The sequence below is a fragment of the Symphalangus syndactylus genome, chromosome X (assembly GCF_028878055.3).
Source record: "Symphalangus syndactylus isolate Jambi chromosome X, NHGRI_mSymSyn1-v2.1_pri, whole genome shotgun sequence".
NCBI classification, from domain to species: Eukaryota; Metazoa; Chordata; class Mammalia; order Primates; family Hylobatidae; genus Symphalangus; species Symphalangus syndactylus.
The window spans coordinates 35,017,383-35,043,584 of NC_072447.2; positions in this window are offsets into that span (position 1 = coordinate 35,017,383).

Genomic DNA, 26,202 nt, shown 5'->3' on the forward strand with positions numbered 1-26,202 from the left:
ACTTGTTGAAATGGATCTTATTTCTTCTTTGCTTATAAAGCTTAGTTTGGCTGGATATGAAATTATTGGTTGAAATTTCTTTTCTTTGATAATGCTGAGTATAGGCCATCAATCTCTTACGGCTTGTAGAGTTTCTGCTGAAAGGTTTGCTGTTAGCCTGGTGGGGTTTCCTTTGTAGGTGACCTGCACTTTCTTTCCGGCTATCTTTAATATATATTTTTTCATTTCAACCTTGAAGAATCTGATGATTATGTGTCTTGGGGATGGTTGTCTTGTGTAGTATCGTACAGGGGTTCTCTGCATTTCCTGAATTTGAATGTTGGCTTATCTACTAAGGTTGGGGGAATTTTCATGGACTGTATACTCAAATATGTTTTCCAAGTTGCTTTCTTTCACTCCCTCTCTTTCAGTGATGCCAGTGAGTCATAGATTTAGTCTCTTTACATTATCCCATATTTCTCAGAGGTTTTGTTCATTCTTTATTTTTTTTCTTTATTTTTGTCGAGTGAGTTATTTTGGAGAACTAGTCTTTGTGCTCTGAGACTCTTTCCTCCTCTTGGTCAATTCTGCTGTTAATACTTGTGATTCTATTATCAAATTCTTGAAGTGAGTTTTTCAGCTCTAGTAGATCAGTTGGGTTCTTAAAATGGCCATTTTGTCTTTCAGCTCCTGTATCATTTTTGTTGTATTCCTTCGATTCCTTGGATTGGGTTTCAACTTTCTCCTGAGTCTCAATGATCTTTGTTCCTATCCACATTCTGAATTCTATTTCTGTCATTTCAACCATTTTAGCCTGGTTAAAAACCATTGCTGGGGAACTGGTGTGGTTGTTTGGAGGAAGGAAGATATTGGTTTTTGAGTTGCCAGAGATCTTGTGCTAGTTCTTTCTCATTTGTGTGGGTTGATGTTCCCTCGGTCTTTGATGTTGCTGTCTTTTGCTTTTATCTTCTTTGATGTCGTTGGGGGTTTGATTTTGGTATGAGGTGAGTTCAGTCAACTGGCTTCATTTCTAGGAGATTTTAGGGGGCCACAGCTCAGCTTAGAACTCCTGGGCTGCATCTGCTAACTCTCAGGGGCTGGTAACAGGCCTCTTAAGGTTAGGAACCTGCTTTACTTTAGGGGCCAAGGTGTTTCTGGTCCACTGGCCACAATATTCCAGTGGGCAGTGCTGGCCAAACTGCTTCACTGGGGCAGTGGCAGTGGTATCTGTGCTTGCTTGCTCATGCCAGCCACTGCGGCAATGTGACAAGGTGCATATGTGTCCGCTGGGGCAGAATACCAGTGGGAGCAGGGCTGCAGTATTCTTGCTTGTGCCTGCAGTGGTCGGGGAGGGTCTGCTGGCATCTGTGCACACATTGACACTAGCGGTAGTAGCAGGGAATAGTAAGGTTGCTGGCATCACTGCATGTTTTTGTGCCAGCAATGGCAACTTGGCCAGGTGACTGCATACTAGTGTGGAAATGCAGTGGGGTGCTGTTGTGCCAGCAGCAGTGGCATGGTGGGTTACACATGTACATGCAAGCTGGTGGGGGAAGGGAGGTGAAGTCTACCCATGCCTGTGCATCAGTAAAGTGGTGGTGGGGTGGTCACAGGCAAGTATGTGCTGGCAAAACAGGATGGGGAGCCTGTGGGGGTTGGGGGGTGGGTTGGTGTGCATTGGCAGGATCCAGTCTGCTGAAGCTCTCCAGTGGCCAGCTGTGGCCTGCTGGCAGAGGAGCTATGATGAAGGCCCCTGGGAAGCAATCTGTTTGGGCATCCAAGGCTGCATTGCAAGCAGGTGTGGCCAGGCTAGGGCCCTGGGAGATGCCAGAAGACAGGCAGGTGCTCAGATCTGACTGGCTCTATTTCACAGGCAAGACCATACTGCTGTGTCCAGGTCTAACAGTTGTTGTAAGGCTGAAGTCTCCTAGAGGAGCATGGTGAGCCTTGAGGGATGGGCATCCCTGGCTGTGCTCCACTGTAGATATTCACACACCAAATCCTCTGGGTTAAGCACAGCCTATAGTATTGGTACTACCACCTCTCTAAACAGCTCTCACAGAGAGCTCAAGTGTCTGTGGGGGGGATGCAGGGTCTGTTGCTGCCAAGATTCTGGAGATTCGTGGCGAGAGTGGGCCACTCCTCATTGTTCAACTCACCCCTTCTCCAGGATTTGCTGGGGGCCAAGAACAAGTCCCAGTGCCTTGTAACCCAATGCAAGGTTCCCAGCTTCCTCCTCCTTCAGCGCAGCATCTGATTCTCCCTCCATCCACTCTCAATGTCATCTCTCTGATGATCTGCTGAGAGTGTGCCAGTCTTCTTGATGTCCTGGTCTCTTGGGAGACGTTTCTCCTGGCTGCATCTATTTGGCTATCTTGGCTCCACGTTTCCATGTTTTTAAACTTATTTAGTCACACTTATAAGTAAAATTGGGTGCTTGTGCCTAGATGCTATAACCTAAGGTGGTGGGTTGCAAGGGGGTGCAATTCTTCACTCCCTTGGTGTTCTCACAATGAGATTTTGCAGCTCTTTCTATTAATAGATGGAGTCTGTTTCCCCTCTTTCTGAATCTGAGCTGCCCTTGGGACTTGCTTTGGTGACTATAATGAAGTAAAAACGACATTGTGTCAGTTCTGAGCCAGGGCTACAAATGTTCATGCTTCTGCCCTCCCTCTTGGACTTTAGCCTGTGTCATGAGAACAAGCCTGGGAAACCCTGTTGGAAGATGAGAGACCACATAGAACAGAGACAAGTCATGGCAGCTCAGGCCATCTTAGACCAGACTTCCTCTGACTACCTAGGCAGCTGACCACAGACACTTGAGTAAGCCCAGCCAAGTCCAGAAGTATTGCTCAGCTGAGCCCAGCCCAAATTGCCAATTGTGAACTGAATAAATGGTTATTGCTCTAAGTCATTTTGTTTTAGGGTGGTTTTTTATATGGTAAAAGCTAACCAATTTGTCAAAATACCACCATACTACAATTACAAGCCATGCATTTATGTGAAAATAAAGAGATTTTAGTTTGAGAATTCAAATTTATGAAGCATAAGTCCCACTTTTCCTCTTGGAATGTTCTGCTTTTAATACTTTATTTGTGGTAGCATTCTATTCTTTTAAGAGTTTCTAGAAAAGTTTTATATTACTTGACTTCCTAGTTTGAAAATTTATATTCAAGAAATAAAGATTAAGAAAAATAAGATTAAGATTGTCCTAGTATATACCACAGTATTATGAGGGCAGTAGAATTTTGAGAAATTTGAGAAACATTTGATTATTTCTGTAGCTACATAAAGTAGCATGTCCTAGCCCAAAGAGAAAAGACTCTCCCTTGTGATATGAAGAAGAGTTAAAAATAGAAAACAGAAGGGTTCTTCTGGGGCTTTTAGTAGTACATTTTGGATAATAAAATTACCACACGCCTATAACACGATAGGAGCAATAAAACAGTCACTTATAATCCTATTTCCCAGAGGTAGTTAACATTTTAGCACATTTCTTTCCATGTTTTAAATATAATTATGCATGGTTTTTAATCTTTTATAATGTTTTATATGCGGTTTTCCTTTTCTTTTAAAATGCATGTTTAACAGTTTCCCATTAAAATGTTTCTGTAAAATAATTTTTATTGCTATACAATATTCTATTCTGTGCATATATTACTATTGACTTTAGGTTATATTCCAATAAAATAATGTGTAATTAAATTATCTTTCATAGGAAGTTGATATAAATAATATGGCAAACATTTCTGTGTATAAATCTCTGTATAAATGCTTATGTTTCTAGGTATTTTCTTAGGACATATGCCCAGGAGTAGAATTATCAGATAAAAGGGCATTAATTTGTAGTGGTGTGATCTCAGCTTACTGCAACCTCCACCTCCCGGGTTCAAGTGATTCTCCTGCCTCAGCCTCCCAAGTAGCTTGGACTACAGGCATGTGCCACCATGCCCTGCTAATTTTTTGTATTTTTTTTTTAGTAGAGATGGGGTTTCACTGTGTTAGCCAGAACGGTTTTGATCTCCTGACCTCATGACCCACCTGCCTTGGCCTCCCAAAGTGCTGGGATTACAGGCATGAGCCACTGTGCCCGGCCCATGGGCATTAATATTTTTAAGGCTCTTGAAATATGTCAAATTGTCCCTAAAAATGATGGCATCAATTTCCATTTCTGACTTCAGTGAATGAGTGAGAGTCTTTCAATGCACCTTCACTAGGTGCATTGCCTAGAACATGATAGAGAACAATAAAACAGTCACTTATAATCCTGTTTCCCAGAGGTAGTTAACATTTTAGCACATTTCTTTCCATGTTTTAAATATAATTATGCATGGATTAAGTATATGCTTATTTTAAAATCTGGGCTATTTTGAAAGACATAAAATAAATCTTACTGCTTTATTTTACTTTTTTATTGACAGTAAAGTTGACCAATTTTTCAGGTATTTTACCAATTTTCATTTTTATATTGAAAGAATTTTCTGATTATGTCATTTCTTTCATTTATCAAAAGATTTAAATTCCTGTGAGCTTTTTATAGATTAAGAATTTTAATCTTTGTCTCACATTTATTGAATACTCCCAACTTGTTTGATTTCTAATTTTGATAAACATAAGTCTTACATTGCATTGTATTATATTGAAGATTTCACTTGATTATTTTTACTACTTTCCAGTTTAGAAAACTTTTCTTAATCCTTAAATCAGATAACTATTCAGCCATTTTATTCTGTGCTTTTATGTTTTAATTTTTTAATGCTTCTGAATATTTAATCAGAGGGTCAATCATAACTCCCAGTGCTTACGTGTTTAGGAAGAATGAATTACTCCAGGTGAACTGTGGTGGGAGAATCTTTTCTCTTTTCTTAGGGAATACACACTTAGGGGTTAAGTTAAAAGATATTTATTTTAACTTTGACAGTTGAATTTTTTCTGTCATACTGTTGAACTTCTTTGTAATCCACAGAGGTACAGCACTATCTCCGAGATGACCTAGATTCATTCTCTGTCTTACAAAAGTTGAGAGGAGTGAGATCTGTTTCCACATCAGTGATTAGTGTGACCACTGTGATGAGAAACTTAGAACACATGTACCTTCAGGAGACTGAATGGACAATATGGCATGTTAGAGGTTGGCCTTGATGATTTTTCTAAAAAATAAAATAACTCTAAAGATTGCATATTTTCTTCCTCTTAGTGTTTCCTGATGGCTTCCTAACATAACAAATGATTTTCCTTTTTTAATATCAGCTGAACTCATCTTTTATTGCAATATGCTTGGATGTCACTACGCTAAAATTTGAACTAGAGTAATATAACTTATTAGTGGTATTGGAGGCTTTATAGAAATTATTTATCATGTATTCTCTACCCACTTCTAAACCTAGACCAATTTACAAAAACTTAGATACCATGAAGTCAACAAATCTATAATTACTAAAGTGTAAGTTCTAAGTAATGGGAGCAAGGGTTGGGATAAAGATGGGAAAGACAAGAGTGGAATAATTAAAACATAAAACAGAGCTAAGAGAGTCTGGGGTATAATGAATCAAATAACTCTAAGCTTCCTGGAAGCCAAAGTAAAAGGCAAACATAAGGGACACAACAAATTATCAGGAGAGACCATCTCCTAGGCCAGATCTCTGAGAGAAACTGAACAATGGGTTGGGAAATTTGAACAATGTAATGAACAGGATCTTCAATACAATTCTGTATCAACTACAGAGACCTTCTTTATATGCCCATTTTTATATTAGTCCTATATAAGTAATTAAGACATAATGTTAATCGTAGTTTTGTGGATGCATTTTTTGAGGAATCAGTTGAGAAGGCAATATTGATCAAAGGGAGGATTTGGAATGAGAATCTAAAGCATAGAAGAAGCTGCAGGTTTCAGGGCTAGTTAGTAGAATGCGAATTTGTAAAATCAGTCTTTTCAGTAGCACATTTGTACGTTATCTGAACATCACTGAAAGAGAGACAAAGTTAAGTTGAGAAGGAAGGGTGGGGGAAACCGAAGAAGGTTTACATTTTGGATCCAGTGTCCACCATGCTCTTTCACATGATTCAAGGGTCTGTGTTCTTAATGACCACCTTTTCTACTCTTCACACCACAAAGAGGTAGATTCTTTTTTTCTTGGTAGGGATAAGGATACACTGTCGAATTGAACTGGAGTAAAGAGAAGTGACTTATGAATATGATGATCTTTTTTTTCAGAGTTAGCATTTTTTTTTTTTTAAGACGGAGTCTCGCTTTGTCGCCCAGGCTGGAGTGCAGTGGCGCGATCTCGGCTCACTGCAAGCTCCTCCTCCCGCGTTCACGCCATTCTCCTGCCTCAGCCTCCCGAGTAGCTGGTACTACAGGCGCCCGCCACTGTGCCCAGCTAATTTTTTGTATTTTTATTAGAGACAGGGTTTCATCGTCGTCTCGATCTCCTGACCTCTTGATCCGCCCGCCTCGGCCTCCCAAAGTGCTGGGATTACAGGCGTGAGCCACCGCGCCTGGCCCAGAGTTAGTATTTTTAATTTGAAACCCTATCATCTAATTTCCCTGGATTCCTACCTGAGCCCACTTTTCTCCAGTTTCTTCTTATATTATGACAAGATAGTGTTATCAAAAATACAGAAAATGAGAGAAAATACATACGCATAATTACATGACTTAAATACAACTCTATATTCAATTTGGATAAACTGTTCTCATTTTAATGTATGTGTATGTATGTATGTATATATGAATATACATACATATATATGTTTAATGTATGTATGTATATATGAATATACATAAATTCTTTTTTTAACTTTTGATTATGGAAAATTTCAAGCACGTGGAAAAGTAGACAGAAAGGTATAATGAATCCATCAATTGTCTTCTTGCTGCACCAGTTATTGACATTTTTGCCAACTTCATTTCATCTCTCCCACCTGCCACTTTTTCTCAACATTTTATTATAAAACTTTTCTAATATAAAGAAAAGTTGAAAGATCATAAAGTAACATGCATGTGTCCAAGCTTTAGATCCTATAATTAAACTTTTCCTATATTTGTTTTATAACATATCTGTCTATCCCTCCATCTATCCATCCATCAATCTCACTTATATTTTGATGTATTTGTAAGTAAGTTGCAGACATCAGTTTTTTCCCCCAAATACTTCAGCTAGTGAATTTTAGAGTGCATTTATTTATACTTTCTTATTTTGAGGTAAAAGTTACATGCAGTGAAATTCACAAATCTTTAGTGCATTGTTTGATGAGTTTTGACATATGCAAATTTGACCTATGTAGCCTAAACTCCTATTAAACTATAAAATATAGAAAATAACCATTACCTTAGAAAATCATGCCCCTTCCCAGTCAATTCATGCTTGAACCCCTATTGCAAGGGACAGCCACTTTTCTGGTATTTCTTTTTTTACCTTTAGAAACTGATGTTTCTCTTTTTACCTTTAGATCAGTTTTATGTACTTCAGAACTTCACGTAAATGGATCATGTAGTATATGTTCTTTTGTGTAAGGCTTCTTTCACTCAGATAAATCTCAAAAACATTGTTTTTTGATATTTATCAATGTTTTTGAGATTTATCTATACTGCATGTATAAGTAATTTGTTTCACTCTTCCACCTTAAAAATTATGAAGTATTTTATGGCAAATGCACCACATCCTTTTGCCCCTCAATACTTTCATTTTGTTTGTATTCTAATTTATACATAAAGGTAGTCTGCCTCTTGTTTCTCTCATCATAATTTTTTCATTTCCTTTCTTTTTTTTAAGCCACAGGTCACCCAATGGTTTTGACTGTCTGGATTGCTTATTACTGATACACTTATATCAACAGGCACTTTGTGATAGATAGTACCATGAATGAGGGAAATTTAACATTTTCTCGTTGCATGAAACATGTTTTTGCTATATTAAACTTTCAACGTTCTTTTTCTAGAAAATCTTTTTCTTCCATAGATGTTTCAAGAAATTTCTGCCCACTTGATTTTCCCACCTCCATCTCTGTCTGCATCACATCCCAATCATAGCATTACTCCACTCATCACTCTATAACAGGAACTATTTTACATGAATGATCCTATCTTCATGGATCCTTTGTTCTGTCATCCATAAGCGGAGAACAATCACAGTAAATGAGGTAGGGAATAATGGTTAATTAAGAGTGCAATGTTTACTCTACATGAAAGCTCCTTCTTTTCCTGAATATTTTGATATAAATATTTTAAAAGTTGTCTTATACTTTTTGCCAATTTAAAATTATTTTACTCTCAAATTTCCAGAGAAAAGCTTTTGACCTAAACTACCAGCAGTTTAATTGTGGGACTGGGAATGAACAAGGTGAGCCTATGTTCCGCTTCACCATAGATGTCAGGTTAATTAGTAAAAACTCTAGAAGGAGAAATTTAGGGATTTAATTTTTATCACCCACTGGAGGAAAAAACACCAGCTACCAAGACAGTGTTCTCTGTATGTCTGCACCCTGTTATTTCTCCACTTAAAGTTTAACATCCAGGATAAAATGCACTCTCTTGGGGAATCACATGTGGTGACAAACACAGTTACTTCCTCTTTTGCGAGAAGCAGAGAAAGGCAAGTGACTTACTTATTTCTAACATATACTGGCACTCAAAATTTTAAGCAAAATATAAAAATTGAGATTTTATTTCAAAGTATTTCTCATATCATTATATAGTGTATTACATAGAACAAGTAATATATGCTTTAAGGAGAAAATAAGTAGTATATTCTTTGAAAGCTACAATAGTTTGAATAAACTTACCATAAAATATGCTAAAATGGATAATATGGAGACATTTATAAAAATGAGCTTTCCAGGATTTGGTAGAGTTTTCCATCTTCTATTTAAAAATGGTCACAACAGGGTATGTAGTGGCGCAAAATTATGATAATGACATTGCACTTTGGCATAAAAAGAAATGTCTGCTACAATAAAATGTCTCCCCTCTTTTACCATGTGTCTGTCCTCTTCTCCCATGATATTTCTGTCATGTACCCTAACAAATACTTGTTGAAACAATAAATATAGAATACTTGCTGAAATGATAAGTATAAATACATAAGCACAAATTATGTGGATTTAATAAAAAATGGCAATTACCTGGGACTATCATTTAGGAGTTTATGGAATATGTGTAGGTTCATAATGACTTTTAATGTGTTTAATAGTCATTCATAAATGAAGTTCAGTGATGTTCAGTGATTTGCTCGAGGTCACAGAGCTGGGAAAATCAGGACTCAAGCTTCGGTCATCTGAGTTTATATCTAGTTTTCTCCCTCTTGTATCAGGGATTTCCATTAAGGACAGAAGACATATATATACACACAAGTGATTATAACACAAGACCATAAACAATGAATGATGTATATGTTATATAAGATTCCACACATCACATCCGGATGGGAATATCAGGATGCAACCTTAGATGACAGTGTACTGAACCTTTCTTCTTGACAGAGTAGAGATAGGCTAAATTTCTCTTCAATTGCAAAATATGTATGGTTTCTGCATTTGGATTCAAATGAAATGTGCAAGTGCTCCAGGTTTGTGTGTCCTTTGTAAACACAACTTCCTGTTGGATTTTAGTAAGATTCTGAAATGACTTAAATGACTTCCTGAGTATTAAATAGCTCTTGAAGAGTAAGATCTTGATGAATTATGTGTAATCAGAGACACAAATTCAAGACATGAATTTTAAACTTCTCCTCAAATACACGTGCTTAAAAGCAACATAAGGGAAGAAAAGTTTGTAGCAAAAAAATGTTTTAGAATGTTTTCTTTCTTAAATGGTCATAAATTCTATGAAAGGGCAGAGATCTAACAAATAATAATGCCCGTGCATACACTTTGCCATCAAACTCACTTTTGTACACTTTTAAAAATACTTTCAAGGCTCCGAGGCAAAAGGCAGTTAGACCAGCTTAGATAGCTTCTATCACCTCTACTCTTTTATTTTCTAGACTCTCAATGGGGCCACTCAGAACCATGGACAGTTCCCTTCCTGCTCATAGTCTTGGTTTAAAGCCCCCTGAACAAGTTTTTCTTTTCTTCCCAATGCAAACCATTGCCTCGAGGACAATTCAGCATTCTCAAGTCTCAGATAAATTTGATAAGATGTGGGTCTGGCTCTTCAGTGGAACTCTGTGAGGCTTCTGAGTGCTGGCAGGCACTATCCTCAAGCCCTTACTCCAAAGTGGGTACACCAAATATGAAAAAGATCAAATAGGAAAGGGAGAAATATGAACAGTTAAAATGATGTAGGAAAAATAAGGAGTAAGATGAGGAGAAATATTTAAATTTGAGTGAGAAGACAGAAGAGAAAACAAAGACTTATATTCTGAGTAGAAGTATGACATGAGAAAAAGCTCCCCTCAGTGTGAGTTCTTCGGAGCCTTTGCGAGTGCTCAGGAAATACTTGTTGAAGTACACACCTCAACAGGAGAATTTTGGAATGCTTATTCCATTTATATTAGGAAAAAAAGAGTCCTAAATACCAAGGACCTGGGGAGAAAGCCTTTATCAAAAGCAGATTCTCATGGGTTTGAACTTCTGAGCTTTTTTGCTGACCATTTTACATTCTATTGTTAAAAACAAACAAACATACAAACAACTCTTCAGTATGCTGGACCTGAAGCCCAGTGCTATGATTTGAATGTGTTCCTCAGAGTTCTTATATTGGAATGTAATCTCAAATGCAACAGTGTTGAGAGGTGAGATCTTTAAGAGGTAATTAGATCATGAGGGCTCTGCAGCATGAATTGATTAATGCCATTATCATGGGGATGGATTCATTATTGTGGGTGTGTTCCTTACAAAGGTTGAGTTTAGCCCCTTTATAACTCTCTCTTGCCCATATAATGCTTGCTATTATGTTATTATGCAGCAAGAAGGCCTTCATCAGATGCTGGCTCCCCAGTCTGGGACTTCCTACCCCCAGAACTGTGAGAAATACATGTCTTTTCTTTATAAACTACCTGGTATCTGGTATTCTGTTATAGCAGCAGACAACAGACTAAGACACTTAGTCAGACAGAAAGAGTTTTTCTTTGACTAATGGAAACCAAAAACTCATGAATACATATAGCCAAATCTCTTCCACGAAACATATTCCATAACATATGCTGAATGGAGAAATTTTGCAGTTGATAGAGCCTTGTCTAGTGGAGTGCAGAAACTTATTTAGCTTTGGGCTAGTCTGGAATTCTAACTATGTTGTATGCAAAGTCTATGGCAAACTCCAATACAGTGGAACCAAATAGTTTATGGATCAAATGAGAGTAATTTGACTTGCTGGTTTCTGAATAGGACTTAGAATGGTAGTGGCTTAGTTAGTTCAGGCCACCATAACAAAGTACCATAGACTGGGTGGCTTAGAAACAATCTGGAGATTGAAAGTCCGAGATCGGAGTGCCAGCATCGTTAGGTTCCAACGAGGGTCCTCTTCTGGGTTGCATTTTGTCAATTTATTATTGTGTCTTCACACGACAGAAATTGCTAGTTAGCTCTTTGGCCTCTTATAAGAGCACTAATCCCATTCATGAAGTCTTCACCTTCATGGCCTGACAACCTTCCAAAGATTCCACCTTCAAATACCCTTACATTGGGATTAGGTTTCAATATACAAATATTGGGGGAACACATTCAGCCCATTGCAGGTTGTAAACTTGGAGTATATGAAAAAGGTGAGCAGGAAGTAGGAGAAGAACTCCAAATTTCATATAAGGTGATGAACTAGCATGGGATGCTGGCTATCTGCCCCCATAGCAAACCTAGAGATGCCTCAGAAGAGTTGAAACAGTAGATGGATTCCATGAATTCACAAAATATATAGAAAAACCTTTGGAGAAAATGAAAGTAGCTGGGTTTCTGTGTGTGATGAGCAAAAGCAGTAAAGATGGCATCTCCTGTGCCAAGAGAGGATGAGAAATGAGATGGGGAAGGGTTGAGGGAAAGCTTTCTAATTCTGATTTGTATTTCCTCATTTGCCCAGGGATGATCACTGTTAGCCCCACTGCTATCCAAGGCTAGGAAAGGCAGCAATGGCAATCACTGCTGCGTAAGATTGGGGAATCCAAGATCCTGATAAAATGAAGAACCAACAGGAATCAGTATGGCTCTGATTGGTTGATTTCCCCTCTATTCAAAGACTAGACAGTTACCACAGAGGCTGCTTGTCCCCAAAACGGTACCTCAGGGGGTAGTAAACACTGAAGTGGGAGTGAAAACAAGAAGTGATTGGATCCATAATACAATACTAGAAGTCTCTGCCTTAAATCATGTTCCGTGATAAACTTCTGAAGGGGCACATGGTCCTGAGACAAAGGTAGACATTGCAATGCAAACCATCTGATCACTCCAAGGGAAAAAAGGATGAACTCAAAGACATTTAACTCATAATTTACTCTAGGGGTGAAGTTGTATCACAATGAGCAATGGCCCCACTCTCAAGGTCAGAGTTATGGAGACAAGGGCAATTAATAGTAGGGAACAACTCTGTCTAGTAGAGAGGTATATTTATTAAAATAGAGATTAGGCAGATGTACCAAAAGTCTAGTTGTTTAAAAAAGACAGAAGTTGGGGTTGTTTGTTTTTTTCTTGTAAATTTGTTTGAGTTCATTGTAGATTCTGGATATTAGCCCTTTGTCAGATGAGTAGGTTGCAAAAATTTTCTCCCATTCTGTAGGTTGCCTGTTCACTCTGATGGTAGTTTCTTTTGCTGTACAGAAGCTCTTTAGTTTAATTAGATCCCATTTGTCAATTTTGGCTTTTGTTGCCATTGTTTTTGGTGTTTTAGACATGAAGTCCTTGCCCATGCCTATGTCCTGAATGGTATTGCCTAGGCTTTCTTCTAGGGTTTTTATGGTTTTACGTCTAACATGTAAGTCTTTAATCCATCTTGAATTAATTTTTGTATAAGGTGTAAGGAAGGGATCCAGTTTCATCTTTCTACATATGGCTAGCCAGTTTTCCCAGCACCATTTATTAAATAGGGAATCCTTTCCCCATTGCTTGTTTTTGTCAGGTTTGTCAAAGATCAGATAGTTGTAGATATGCGACATTATTTCTGAGGGCTCTGTTCTGTTCCGTTGATCTATGTCTCTGTTGTGGTACCAGTACCATGCTGTTTTGGTTACTGTAGCCTTGTAGTATAGTTTGAAGTCAGGTAGCGTGATGCCTCCAGCTTTGTTCTTTTGGCTTAGGATTGACTTGGTGATGTGGGCTCTTTTTTGGTTCCACATGAACTTTAAAGTAGTTTTTTCCAATTCTGTGAAGAAAGTCATTGGTAGCTTGATGGGGATGGCATTGAATCTATAAATTACCTTGGGCAGTATGGCCATTTTCACGATATTGATTCTTCCAACCCATGAGCATGGAATGTTCTTCCATTTGTTTGTATCCACTTTTATTTCATTGAGCAGTGGTTTGTAGTTCTCCTTGAAGAGGTCCTTCACATCCCTTGTAAGTTGGATTCCTAGGTATTTTATTCTCTTTGAAGCAATTGTGAATGGGAGTGGGCAAAGGACATGAATAGACACTTCTCAAAAGAAGACATTTATGCAGCCAAAAAACACATGCACAAATGCTCATCATCACTGGCCATCAGAGAAATGCAAATCGAAACCACAATGAGATACCATCTCACACCAGTTAGAATGACCATCATTAAAAAGTCAGGAAACAACAGGTGCTGGAGAGGATGTGGAGAAATAGGAACACTTTTACACTGTTGGTGGGACTGTAAACTAGTTCAACCATTGTGGAAGTCAGTGTGGCGATTCCTCAGGGATCTAGAACTAGAAATACCATTTGACCCAGCCATCCCATTACTGGGTATATACCCAAAGGACTATAAATCATGCTGCTAAAAAGACACATGCACACGTATGTTTGTTGCGGCACTATTCACAATAGCAAAGACTTGGAACCAACCCAAATGTCCAACAACGATAGACCGGATTAAGAAAATGTGGCACATATACACCATGGAATACTATGCAGCCATAAAAAATGATGAGTTCGTGTCCTTTGTAGGGACATGGATGAAACTGGAAAACATCATTCTTAGTAAACTATCCCAAGGACAAAAAACCAAACACCGCATGTTCTCACTTATAGGTGGGAATTGAACAATGAGAACTCATGGACACAGGAAGGGGAATATCACACTCTGGGGACTGTTGTGGGTTGGGGGGAGGGGGGAGGGACAGCATTAGGAGATATACCTAATGCTAAATGACGAGTTAATGGGTGCAGCAAACCAACATGGCACATGGATACATATGTAACAAACCTGCACATTGTGCACATGTACCCTAAAACCTAAAGTATAATAATAATAAAAAAAAAAAGACAGAAGTTTAGTTCTTGCCCATCAAAGATGGTCTAATACTGGTATGACAGGACACCAGGATCAAAAGCCTAGTGTCCTGCCGTCTTGTTCTGTCATCCTCAATATGAAATTTCCATCTCTTTGTTAAAGGCAAAGACACCATCAGATCTGTATTTTAGCCAGTGAGAAAAGCAAAGGGGGAAAAGGAAAGATAGACTTCTTTTCTTTTGAAAGCATGAATCTGGAGCTTGCACAAATCACTTATACTCACACACTATAGGCCAGAATCTAGTCACATGGTCCCACCTAGTTGCGAGTGAGGCTGGGAAATGAGCCTTTGGCTTTGTGCTTAGATAAAAGTTGGGTGTTCTACTAGCAAAAAATAAATGAAGGTGAGGAGAATATTAAGGGGCAACTAGCATTCTCTGCTACAAGGGACAATCTCACAAGAGTCACTGATCACAGGTCACAGAAGAACAGTTGGAGATACTTGGTTCTTGGCTGCTTGTGTGGCCTCAGAATCAGTTGGGCACTTTCTCAGTGGTTAGTTTATGGCAACAAAGAGAAAATATGTGACACTGTATAATGTGTAGAAAAAAAATTGGAATAATAAACTACACCTTGATATCAGTAGTTACCTCTGGGAGTGTGGGAATATGGATTGTGTTGTGTATGTGTGTGGTTGTTTTGTAACTTTTTTATAATAAGCAAGTACACATTGTATATATAAGCGTATCAAAATTTATACTTTTATGACAACCAAACTCTGATGTTAACCATTTGTCATCTCTTCTTATAGTAGAAAAAATATGAGGTTGTCATTCTTCAGACTCTGTATTTTCCATGTCTTAATCATCTTTATTAAGCATCAGTCATCTTGTTGTCACTATCATTCTATAGTCATTTTAAAGCCAAGAAAAGAGTAAAACTGATATTATATACTTGCTGATTTTTATAACTGATGGATTTGGTAAGTATGAGGATGTCAATATTTAAGAGTCAATTGCTATACAAATGAATATATTCCTGTTGGGAAAACAGCTTTAAGAGTCTTGTAAACCCCACTTAAAACCCATACAAATTATGTCTCTAAAGATGAAAGGACCAGAGAGGATTGAGCATCTACTCTGAGTCAGGTGTTCTCACAAACATTTTACTTAATTCTTACAGCAACTTCTGTCAGTTGGCTTCATCCTTCTTCTGTACTTGAGAAAAAGGAGCCCCCAGGTGCAAAGAAGTCACAGGACTAGTGTCTAAAATTGTATGTTTCTAATCCCAAAACACGTGCCCCTTTCGCTATAACTTATCACCTCTTATACAAAACAAAGTGTGCTGCTTGTCTTGTTTGGAAAAGTTACACATCATACCAAATTATTCTTACTTTTACATCTGTCCAGCATGAAGTGGGGAAGTAGCTGATATGTTCTCTGGTCCTTACAAATCAACTCCTGTATGTGCTGAAGCACATATTCAAAGCTGAATGGTAATTTAAAGCCCTCAGCATGAACTATTTTTCCTAATTTTTTATTTTATGTATTTAACACCTCTAGATAAAACTTTAATAATTATGCCTTTATTCTGAATTTACATTAAAGAGTACACTTATACATGACAAATTGTTTATAAATAAATATTTTTAATCATTAAATGTTTTTAATCATTATTTTTATTTTTGTTTGTGGCTTATTTTGGTTCCTTTGGGCCTCCTTTAAGGGGAGCACATTTGTATTATTACATTTATTTGGTGGAAAATGAGACACAATTTTGGAGAGGCTGCCCTGTAGTAAGATTTCCACAGAGATTTTATGGAAGAAGTAGGCTGCAAATAAACTGGAATACTTGTAAACCTGAACATTGCAACCTCGAATATAAATTAAGTTTCTACAAAAGATCACTATAATGAGCAATTTAATAATGATAGTTTTGTATTTTAGCTAAAAGTCCACAAATAGAAAAATAGGAAACATCAGGACCTAAGTAAAGAAACAAATCTAGAGTATGTAAAGCTGCTGCCCACACTATACCATTTTCCTCCTGAAATTGCTTTCACATACATAACAACTCATACATCTTTCTTCTTCTCCATGGAAACCTACTTTTCCCTAACAACAATTCTATAAAGCTAATTACCGCCACAAAGATATATGGTACAGAGAAAAGTATTGATCTTGACAATCCTGAGAAAATTGAAAATACTTTGTAAAACACTATTGGTTTGGGCCAACTTTGTGTGAAATGTTTAAATATGTAAATATGATATCTTAATATGATGCAAATAGATAAGCACTTCTGAATTGTGTAGCATGTCAAATACTTTGAAATAGCCAGTTGCCCACTCTTTTGAGTTCTAAGACATAACGTGTCCTTTGTGAGACAGAAGGGTTATTCTGCAAATAAGGAATAATTTCTCAATTGTTACAGGTGGACATATGGTTGCACTGATCCGAAAATGCTTAACTGACTTCGACATCCAGAAAGTGGAAAAATAATTTTTCTGGTCAAAGGTTAATTTGTTGCATTGCAATACTTGGCATCAACAGTCCAGCAGTGGATGTGCAGTTGATTATATGCCAGTGGCAGGCTGCTGAAATGCTATTTTAGCAAGCCAGCTTGTAGTAATTATAATAACTTGACACCTCTGCCCAAATTTAGTGTCAGGAAAGTTGAAAACTCGTTTCTTAGGAAGAGTATCTGAGGGGTGTGTGTGTGTGTTGGTGTTGGGGGTGGGGCGAGAGGGGCGTGCGGTGGTGGGCTCTGTTTTCTGAATTGTCTTTTGTGGAATTTAATTTTTAGAACAAAACCCTCATAGTTATTTGAATTGTATCAATTTGATCCAAATGCTTTTAAAGTGGTTATGATCACACAAAAGGTTTCTGGAGCTTTTTGTTGCTGATGGGGTCTGCCTTTGGAAAGTGATGATGAAAAGATTATATTAGCTTGTGCAGATCTTAGACTCTATCACCATTTCGTGATTTTTTTGGTGGGGAGTGCCATTTTATCTTAATATATTTCCCTCTATCTATAAAATAGTGCCCATCCACCATTTTGAATTCATAAAACTGTGTACATTTTGTAAGAGATCACCTTCTCAGTGCAATTTCCATAGTGTAAACCAGAATCTATCTTGCTTGATAATATTATTTGTCTTGAACTCCTTTTTTTTTGTCAGTCCAATTTGTTTGACTGCAAAATTAAGACCATATTGTCTGGCCTTTTTATCTTCCTAGTCCCCCAGCAGGTACTCATACTTTTCCCCCATCTACTTTCTACTTGACACTCAGGACAGTCTGATAAAATTGCAAATCTGACTGTACTCGCTTCCCTTACTTCCCAAACACTGAAGTCCTCCTCCCCGGACAGAGGCTGGGGAGAAGGATGGCCTTTGTCTAATAGCTAATTGGAAAATTTCAAGAGGTAATTTCAAGCTTTGACCAGGTTTTTGTGTAGCTAGCAGAGTGGTCATTAAGAAGTATATGGCTTAGTAATGGGTCATTTCTTATTCTTGGCAGGCTCAAGGAGGAACAATTTGAGAGAACGGGATAAAAGAAAGGCACTAACAGTGCTTTGCATAATAATCTGCTGTACTAACTCCATGTGAGAGAGGTGTCCTTGTAAGTTATGGAACCTTAGGGAATTATTGCCTTTTCCTTTTTACTGGGTTTGTTTGTATTGTCTCTGCCAAATAGTGTTTGTCCTCAAAGACCATGAGTAAGTGTATGTGTGTACACATAAGTATGTGTTCCAACACTTAACCATTGAGCAATCAGAAAAATAGACTTAGCTGCAACTTATACTGGTGGAAGAAGCTCTGATTAGAACATAAAAGCAGTGCCAATGCACACCTGGATATTTCGATAGGATGTGGAATGTCAAAGATTACTATGGACTGTCTTGCTAGACCCTAGGTTGAATAACTCAGATTTATGGTAATTGCTGGCAGCAGACAGATATATCCAGGACTAAGAACAACACTTGTGTGTACTGGAAAGATGTCTTGGAAGGTTAATGAAGATTTGGAAAAACATGGGTGTGGAATTTGGATACCCTTCCCCACATACATACTGAGTCCTTTTCCTTTGAGTTATGGGGAGAAATATATTTGCTATGTTCTTTGAGATTTTTTCTTCCCTTCTCCACTGTAATTCTCAACCGTGCATGGAATTCTAATATACCTTCAGCCTTAAAGTGTGGAACTATTGGGATAAATAAACAAAGGAGGAAAATGTGTCCTGTCCCACATTTTCCCTTCACTGGGGCCATACAAAGGGGAGCTGTAGCCCATTAGGAGACTCTACCCAATGTCTAAGCTACAACTGCAGTGGAATGAGCAGGAGTGAGGCAGCACAGAGAGGTGGGTAGCAACCTACACACTGAAGAAACTTTTGTGTGGACAACTCATGAGCCAAATCAGATAAGCTCTCCCCTCTCCCCAAAATACTGGAGGAAGTAAACACAGAAGATATGGATTACCACTTGTATTCATCATCTTTTTACTGTCCTGATTAGAATCCTTCAATAGCTTCCTATTGTCCTCAGAAAAACAGGCATGTTGGGGCTCAGAGCACAATACCACAAAATATGGCACCTTAGCAATTGAGAAACTGCAGAAGCAAGAAGGTCACTCTGACCTCCTGCCTTTCTCCTCTGAAGCATGGTCATAAAAGAATTTTCTGATCTACCGCCCCTGAAAGTAGATGATAAGAACCTCAGGTGACAGGTGCCCTGCAAATCAAAACTACAATAAGACATCATCTCACCTCAGTTAAAATGGCTTTGATCCAAAAGACAGGCAATAAGAAATGCTGGTGAGAATGTGGAGAATGGGGACTGTTGGTGGGAATGCAGATTAGTACAACCACTATGGAGAACAGTATGGATGTTCCTCTATATAAATTTTTGGATCAACTTGTCAATTTCTACAAAGAAGCCAATTGGAATTCTAATAGAAATTTCATTGAATCTGTAGACCAATTTGGGAAGCATTACCAACTTAAAGATAATGAATTTTCTGACTCATGAATGTGAAATGTCTTTCCATTTGTTTATATCTTCTTTAATTTCTTTCAACAATGTTTTGTAGTTTTCAGAGTATATGTTTTGTGCTTCTTTTGTTAAATTTATTCCTATTTTATTCATATTGTAAATGAACTGCAAGCATCTAGATATCATATTTTTTAATTTTTATTTTTATTCAATAGTTTTGGGGGAACAGGTGGTGTTTGTTTGCATGGAAAATTTATTTAGTGGTGATTTCTGAGATTTTGGTGCACTCATCACCCGAGCAGTGTACAGTGTACTCAGTGTGTAGTCTTTTATCCCTTGCCCCGCTCCCACCCTCCCCCTGAGTCCCCAAAGTTCATTATATAATTCTTATTCCTTTGCATCCTCATAGTTTAGCTCCCACTTATAATTAAGAACATACGATGTTTGGTTTTTCATTCCTGAGTTACTTCACTTAGAATAATGGTCTCCAACTCCATTCAGGTTGCTTCAAATGCCATTATTTCATTCCCTTTTATGGTTGAGTAGTATTCTATGGTATGTGTGTGTGTGTGTGTATACATAATATATATTACATAATATATATACATTATATATTTACATAATATATATACATTATATATTTACATAATATATATTGTGTGTGTGTGTGTGTGTGTGTGTCACATTTTCTTTATCCATTCATTGGTTGATTGGCATTTAGGTTGGTTCCATATTTTTGCAATTGCTAATTGTGCTGCTATAAACATGTGTGTGCAAGTGTATTTTTCAAATAATGACTTCCTTTCCTCTAGGTAGATACACAGTAGTGGGACCTTTCCTCTAGGTAGATACACAGTAGTGGGATTGCTGGATCATGGTAGTTCTATTTTCAGTTCTTTAGGGAATCTCCATACTGTTTCCCATAGTGTTTATACTAGTTTACATTTCCACCAACAGTGTCGAAGTGTTCCCTTTTCACCACATCTATGCCAATATCTGTTTTTTTTAATTTTTTTAAATTATGAGTATTCTTGCAGGAGTGAAGTGGTATCTTATTGTGGTTTTGATTTGCATTTCCCTGATAATGAGTGATGTTCAGTATATTTTCACGTTTGTTGGCTGTTTGCATATGTTCTTTTGAGAATTGTCTATTCATGTCCTTTGCCCACTTTTTGGTAGGATTATTTGTTTTTTTCTTGCTGATTTGCTGGAGTTCTTTGTAGATTCTGGATATTAGTCCTTTGTTGGTTGCATAGTTTGCAAATATTTTCTCCCACTCTGTGGGTTGTCTGTTTACTCTGCTGATTATTTCTTTTACTGTGCAGAAGCTTTTTAGTTTAATTGTGCCCCGTCTATTTATCTTTGTTTTTGTTGCATTTGCTTTTGGGTTCTTGATCATGAACTCTTTGCCTAAATCAAAGTCTAGAAGAGTTTTTCCAATGTTATCTTCTAGAATTTTCATGGTTTTAGGTCTTAGATTTAAGTCTTTGTTCCATCTTCAGTTGATTTTTGTATAAGGTGAGAGATGAGGATCCAATTTCATTCTTCTACATGTGGCTTTCCAATTATCCCAGCATCATTTGTAGAATACGGTGTCCTTTCCCAAATTTATGCTTTTGTTGGCTTTGTTGAAGATCAGTTGGCTGTAAGTATTTGCCTTTATTTTTGAGTTCTCTATTCTGTTTCATTGGTCTATGTGCCTATTTTTATACCAGTACCATGTTGTTTTGGTAACTACATCCTTGTAGTGTAGTTTGAAGTCAAATAATGTGGTGCCTCCATATTTGTTCTTTTTGCTTAGCCTTGCCTTTGAAATTATTCTAAATGAAATTACTTTATTTCCATTTTTAATTGTATATTGCCAGTGTATAAAAATATAATTGATTTTTGTATGTTGATTTCATATCCTCCAATCTTGCTGAATTCATTTATTAGTCTTAATAGTTCTTTTTAGTGATGTCTTAGGATTTTCTTTATACAAGATTATCATCACTAAACAGATAGTTTTACTCCTTCCTTTCCAGTCTTCATTTTCTTGTCTAATTTCCCTACCTAGAACTTCCAGTACAATGTTGAATAGAAGTGATGAGAACAGATATCTTTGTATTATTCTTGATCATAGGAGGAAATCATTCCATCTTTTACCATTATGTATGATGTTATCTATATGTTTTTGTTGATGCCCTTTATCAGGCTGCAGAAGTTTCTTTGTAATTCTAGTTTGCTGAAGTTTCTTTTTACCATGAAAAGGTGTCAGGTATTATCAAATGCTTTGTTGCATCTATTGAGATGATCATGTGTTTTTGTTTTTTATTCTAATGATATGGTGTAATATATCAATTCATTTTCAGATGTTAAAACAAACTTGCATTGCTGGGGGTAAATCCCACTTGTTCATAGCATATAACTTTTTTTACATGCTGATGGATTAGGTTTGCTAATATTTGATTAATTTTGTGTCTGTATTAACAATATATATTATTATAGTTTTCCTTTGTATGACTTTGTCTTATTTTGGTATCAGAGTGATACTGGCCTCATGAAATGATTGAATTGGGATGTGTTTCTCCTATTCTTCTCTTTGGAGGAGCTTGAAAAGGATTGGTATTCATTTTTATTTAAATATTGGTAGAATTCACCTGTGTTGACATCTGGGCTTGGACTATTTTTTGTAGGTAATTTTGTGATTACTAATTCTATCTCTGTACTTGTTATCCTTGTTCATCTTTCAAGTGTGCATTCTGCTATTTTTAGGTACAGTGTTCTGCAAATATCAATTAGACTACATGTTATGTTTTGGTTGTGCCCTCCCAAAATTCATACATTGAAACCTAATTACTAAGGATATGGTATTAGAAGGTGAGGCCTTTGGGAGGTGATTAGGTCATGAGGGCAGAGCCCTTATGAATGGGATTAGTGCCTTTATAAAAGAGGCTTGAAGAAGTGTGTTAGCTTTTCTGCCCTTCTGCCATATGAGGACACAGCAAGATGTGCTGTCTATGAAGCTGCTCTCACCAGATACCACATCTACTGACACCTTGGTCTTAGAATGTCCAGCCTCTAGAACTGTGAGCAGTATATTTTTGTTGTTTATAAATTACCCAGTTTCATGTATTTTGTCATAGCAGCCTGAATGGACTAAGACACTAAGTTAACTGATATTGTTGCTCAGATCTTTTGTATTCCTATTGATTTCTTTTTTTCTAGTTATGCTGGCAATTACTGAAAGAGGTACATTCAAATTTCCAACTCCATTTATGGCTTTTTCTGTTCTTCCTTTTAGTTCTGCAAGTTTTTGTTTTGTATACAGTGAGGCTCTATTATTAGATGGATACACATTTAGGATTATTATGCCTTGTCAATATATGAATTTTTTTTCTTATCATAAAATGTCTCCTTTACCCTGGTACTACTTGTAGCCTGGTATGTCTGTAAGAAGTCTACTTTGTCTGATATCAGTGTAGCTATACCAGTTTATCTTACTCCACATAATTTGTTGACCAGTAATTCCTGGGTCTTGATTTACATGGAGCACCATATAATCTTCTTTTCCCAATGTGGGAATGAGCTTTCTAGTCAGTTTCCTTCTTGGGTTGTGCTGAACCTTAAGATGGTGACTAGAGATATTTACCTGATGGTACTTAAATGGTATTTCATTGATAAGTAATGTAATCTCGTCAAGATTTAAAGCAAATCTATATGGATAATATATAGATTATTTGCGGTGAGATTCAGCATCACAAAATGAGGGACAATAGCAAAGTCCTCCTTGTTACTAGTTATTTTGGATAAACAATATTATCATGAGTTGGGGATATTGGTGCCCAAGAAAGTGATTTCAAAAGGTTCTAGAGAAGGAAAGTTTCAATATGTGTGCCTGCTTTGAATAATGGAGAACATTTTGGGCAGGAGGTCACAAACTTGAGAGTAGCTCTTCCTTCCATGTAGACTAAAATAGCCTGAAGTCCGTTCCACTGCAGCATGAATAATGATGTGGCATTGTGACATAGTTTGCCTGGTGTTTATGTATGTATTGATTGTATAGCCACAAGTGAAGGACTCTGCTGTACTGTTAATTTGATATCTGAAAAAGCTCTAAAGAGTTTAAATGAATAGAAAATGCATTCCATTCAAAGGCTCTGATTGTTATTAAACATGTTATTCGTGAATCAAATCTGTGAGTCTAGTGACAAGCAAGATGCAAAAGCCTGTCCAGGAAATTTTGAAATATATTCACAGTTGTATGAATGCAAGAAGAATGGTTCAGAGCATGTGCACTGGAAAATTATTTCCAGTCTAGTTGTGTGCTCTTGAGCATGTTACTTAATCTAAGATTAAGTTTTTGTATTTATAAAATCGAGATAATAATGGTATCTGACAGGTGTTTGGTGAGAATTTACAGATATAGTCCATTTAAAGCACTTAGCATAGTTCTTAACACATGGTAACCATGCAATAATTTGTAGTTATTCCTTTTATTATTATTATCATTATTATGGCTATTACTACTACTATGTTTTAATGGCTTAATCACCAACATCATCACTAAAGGCAATTTCGATGGATGTAATTCTAGGAAAAGGAAGACCAACACAGAAGGAATGTATGAGATGAAAGAAAAAATGTTAACCATATAAAATGCTCAACATGTAAGCAAAATCAGTCATATATTGATATCAATAGTATGTATTTTCTGGGGTTAAAAATTGAGATAGAATTATGGGGTTGTATGGTTAATAAAAAGTATAGAAGTTGTAAGTGGGGAGTGATTGGCATTCAAGTTCTAAGGTCCTTACATTATTTGGGAAGAAGATAAAATTATTTATTTACTTTAGACTTGTTAAATAAGCATATAAAAATCCTGAGGTCACCACAAAAGAATAGAAATACGTATATCTTCTGAACTACTAGAAGTAAAAATTAGAATATGAGTGAATAAAAGCAAAAATAAAACTCGAGCAATGCTTATGAAGAAAGTAAGAAGGAAGAATTTCAAAGGCATTATGATTATGTGTCCTGCTTCTACCAGGTGGGCAACGTACTAAATAAAGGTCACATTTTTATGATACACCAATAATTGTTGAGTACAGTGGCTTGGTTCTGAAGTTCAAGCATTAAATGTCTCATATAATCCAGGTATCTGGCTTATGTGCAAGTATGAACACAGGCAATGAATGTTGAGCTGCTCCACAAGTTCTCCTTTACCTGCCCTTCCCAGTTGGAAAAATTTTGCTGTTGCTTTGAAGGAGTCAGGCTGAACTGAGTTGGACACAATTGGACCTGAAGCAGCCCACAAAGTCTGGAGAAGGTGAGGCTAGAGAATCCCAGCTCCTTAGATATTCTGTGTTTTAGGGCTTACTCTTACGATCCTAACTGGAAGCAACAACTAATTCTGCCCTAAAGAGGATCTAAGTTATTAAAGAGGAACCTCTTGGTTATATTCTGACCTGGGTAAATGGGATTCTCTAGGTCTGTGCCAGTCACGTATTGAACTAGCATGCTGATTCACTCTGCACTTCTCTTTCCCTTATTAAAAGTCAGATAAAAGAATTAATCTCAAGAATTGTATTCAGACCAGTGTATACTACTTGAAAGTAGTGAACCCCACTCATTACTTCTTGTCTCTGGTCTTGTGCATTGACTATCCTCCCTGGTCCCCCATTAGAATATAAGATCCATGAAGGTAGAGATTTTTGTTTGTTTCATTCACCACCATATCCCCAGTACACAGAACAGTAGCTGACACATAGTGGGTGTTAAACAAATATTTGTCAATAATTTAATGAATCATATAACTAGCATTCTCTTTGGGAAAGGCAACACCATGAGATGCTAGAGCTAAAAAAAAAAAAAAAAAAAGACCTTAGAAAACATCTGTGGTAGTTTACTTTGCCAAGAAGTTGGTCAACACAGTCTCCCAGAGCGAGCTCAATCTTTATCATGGTTCTGCTGTCCACATGGTACTAAATGAGGCCTCACTCATGTATTTCTCCAGCCCATGACCATCTGTCAAGCACAAGGCCGATACACAGAGATGTTATTCACATTCCTAGCTAGATATCTCATATGCACTTAAATACAACACTCCAATTGGTCTCATTAGCTGATGCTTTTGAGGATATTAATGAGAAAAACCGATTTACGGTGTAATTGATCAACTATATATCAAATAAAATTTTTCACTTTGTCTGCCAGAATAGTACCTGCCCAAGCCCAAATGGTTGGCCTATTTTTGTCTTATTCTATTCCAGCCCATATTTCCTAATCTAATTTATGTTTCCCCTGGTCTTAGTGCTTTATTTAACTATTTTTCTTGTGTACTTTCTGCAAGTCATTTCAAGTTTTTTGTGAAATTAAGCACAGTAGGAATAAAAGGAAGCAATTATGATCTTTTTCTGCAAACTTCCTCCCCTCCTTCTATCCTCTATTCTGTTTTTTCTAGCCCTCCCCTTTCCAGCGTCTACAAGTAAGAACTTCCCTACTGGTTTCCCTAACTCTCTTGAGTCTTGCCCACACCTAGTTTATATTCCATAAAGTTGCCAAAAAACACTTTCTAAAATACATCCTTGGTAATGTTCTTTCCCTGTTATAACCTCTTCATTGATGACCCTCCACTCCCTAGGAATGAAATTCAGACTTCATTGTTCAGAAATGAAGGCTAGGAGAAAGTGAGGAGGGAGCCAAGATGGCCGAATAGGAACCGCTCCGGTCTACAGCTCCCAGCGTGAGCGACGCAGAAGACAGGTGATTTCTGCATTTCCATCTGAGGTACCAGGTTCATCTCATTAGGGAGTGCCAGACAGTGGGCACAGGACGGTGGGTGCAGCACACTGTGCGTAAGCCAAAGCAGGGCGAGGCATTGCCTTACCCAGGAAGCGCAAGCG